We start from the raw sequence: 3,271 nt of genomic DNA on the forward strand, positions 1-3,271 counted from the left end.
CAACTCTACCCCTTAAAAGAAATTTCAACCTCAAAATTTACCTGATTAGAACAAATGAGGATACTACTAATGTATCGAATCCTTAGGTTCCCACGTTGTCTTCTCAGAGCTATGATTACACCATAAAACCTTTACTAAAGGAATGGACTTCCTCCTCATAACCTTGATGTTACAATCCAGAATCTGAACCGACTCCTTCTTAAAGGTTAAATCTAGCCTAACCTCGATTTCCTCAACAGAAACAACATGAGAAGGGTCAGACTGATATCATCTCAACATCGAAACATGAAAGACATCGTGGATACGATCTAACTCTGGGGGTAGCTCCAACTGATAAGCAACCGGTCTCACCCGCTTCAGAATCTGACATGACCCAATAAACTTAGGGCTTAACTTACCCTTACGACCGAATCTCAGAATTTTCTTCTAAGGAAAAACCTTAAGAAAAATAAAGTCCCCTACTGAGTACTTAATATCTCTCCTCTTCAGATCTGCATAAAACTTCTATCTATCAAAAATCGCTTTCAGATGATCCCGAATCAGTCGAACCTTATCTTTAGTCTCAGAAACCAACTCAGGACCCAAAACTCGACATTCACCCAACTCAGTCCAACATAGCAGTGTACGTCACTTACGACCATACAGAGCCTCGTAAGGTGCCATCTGGATGCTAACCTGGAAACTATTATTGTAGGCGAACTCCGTTAGCGACAGATAATCCTTCCAACTACCTCAAAAATCAATCACACGGCTTTAAAGCATATCCTCTAGTATCTGAATCACCCTCTCAGATTAGCCATCGATCTGAGGGTGGAACGCAGTACTGAAGTCCAACCTCAAATCCAAAGCCTTATGCAACTTTTTTCCAGAACTGAGATATGAATCGATAATCCCTATCAGAAATGATCGAAACAGGTACCCCATGCAGTCTCACAATCTTCGAAATGTAGAGCTGTTAGCTTCTGCAGAGAATAGTTTGTACGAACCAAAATAAAGTGAACAGACTTGGTCAATCGATCTACGATGACCCAAACAGAGTCCTTCTTAGAGGATGTCAAGGGCAACCTACTAACGAAGTCCATCGTCACACGTTCTCATTTCCATAAGGGAATCTTAACTGGCTACAACAAACCCGAAGGCAATTGATGCTTAGTCTTAACTTGCTGACACGTTAGACATCGAGCAACAAAATTAGTAACCTCACATTTCAAACCCAGCCACCAGTATAGTTGACAGAGATCCCGATACATCTTATTACCACTGGGATACATAGCATAATGGCTACTATGCATCTCCTTTGGAATCGACTGTCTCAAATCAAAATCATTCGGCACACAGATACGTCCTCGAAAACATAGCACACCATCATTATTTAACCCAAAATTAGAAGTAGTACCACTCTCAACCTGATAGAACCGCAGACCTAAAGTCTCATCCACTAACTGTTTATCTTGAATCTGATCAATCCAAGTTGGCTTAACCTGTAACTTAGCCAACCAACTCTCATCGTCAAACAAACTAAGGCGAGCAAACATCGCCCTCAAATCAGACATTGCTTTACGACTTAGAGTATCAACCACCACATTGGCCTTACCAGGATGATACTCTATGATGCAGTTATATTCTTTAAGCAGCTTAATCCATCGTCGCTGCCTAAAGTTCAACTCCTTCTGAGTAAGGAGATATCTAAGGCTCTTGTGATTGGTATGTAATACACCTCTCACCATACAGATAATGCCACTAGATTTTCAATGCAAAGACTACCGTAGCCAACTCCAAATCATGCGTCAGATAATTTCTCCTCGTGTGTCTTAAGCTGTCGAGACACGTAAGTCATCACCTTACCCTCTTGCATCAACATACATCCCAAATCGATGTGCGATGAATCACTGTACACTACAAATTTCTTACCAGTTTCAAGCTGTATCAGAACAAGAGCCTGAGTCAGAACAGACTTGAGCTTCTCGAAACTCGATTGTTGGGCATCAGCCTAGAAAAATAGAACTTCCTTACACAGAAGGTTAGTCAAAGGAGCCGTAATCAGGTAGAACCCCTCAACAAACCACTAATAATATCCCACCAAACCCAGAAAGCTACGGATCTCAGATATGTTCTTAGGCTGTCTCCACCTAAGCACAGTCTCGATCTTTCACGGATCAACTCGAATCCCCTCAGCAGAAACCACGTACCCCAGAAAAGTTACCTCTCACAACCAGAATTCACATTTGCTCAACTTAGCGTAGAGTTGTTTTTCTTAGAGTATCTGAAGTACTATTCTAAGATTTTCATCATGCCCATCCTCAAACTTAGAGTAAACCAGAATATCATCGATGAAAACCACAATGAACTAATTCAGATAAGGCCAAAACACTCGGTTCATCAAATCTATAAATGCGGTCGAAGCATTCGTCAAAACCAAAAGGCATAACTAGGAAATTGTAATGTTTATAACGAGTCCTAAATGCAGTTTTATGAACATCAGCTTCCTTAGACCTCAACCGATGATACCTAGATGGAAGATTAATCTTGAAAAACACTAAAGCCCCTCGGACTGATCAAACAAGTCGTCGATCCTTGGAAGTGGATACTTATTCTTCACGGTTAACTTATTTAACTGTCGATAATCAATATACATCCTCATAGTGCCATCATTCTTTTTACCAAGCAGAACTGGTGCTCCCCATGGAAACACACTCGGACGGATGAAACCATGGTCCAAAAGCTCTTGCAGTTGAGCCTTAAGCTCTATAAACTCTTTCGGTGTCATACGGTAGGGAGTAATAGATATCGGAGTCGTACCCAGAAGAAGCTCAATCCCAAACTCAACCTCTCGATTCTGAGGTAAACTCGGTAACTCATCAGGAAAAACATCTGAAAAATTCTTTATATTTTTTATATTCCTAAGAGAATAGTCTCCAGAACCAGAACATAAGCCAAGTATGCCTCACACCCTTTTTAAACCATTTTCTCAGCCACAAGAGCAGAGATCACATTGGACAGATAGTCTTGACACTCACTGATTACAACCACTTCCCTATCATCCTCAGTCCTCAAAACGACTCTCTTAATCGCGCAGTCCAAACTAACTCGATGCTTGACCAATTAATCTATGCCCAAAATTAAGTCGAACTCCTTAAACGAAAATTCCATTAGATTTGTCAGAAAAATAGTACCTTACACCTCTAACGAAACATCTCTATAAAGTTTACTAACCCAGATAGACTGCCCCAACAGACTCAGTACAGTGATCTCACTAGAAGTGCTCTCAACA

This window comes from Gossypium arboreum, chromosome 9 (assembly GCF_025698485.1).
Source record: "Gossypium arboreum isolate Shixiya-1 chromosome 9, ASM2569848v2, whole genome shotgun sequence".
Lineage (NCBI taxonomy): Eukaryota > Viridiplantae > Streptophyta > Magnoliopsida > Malvales > Malvaceae > Gossypium > Gossypium arboreum.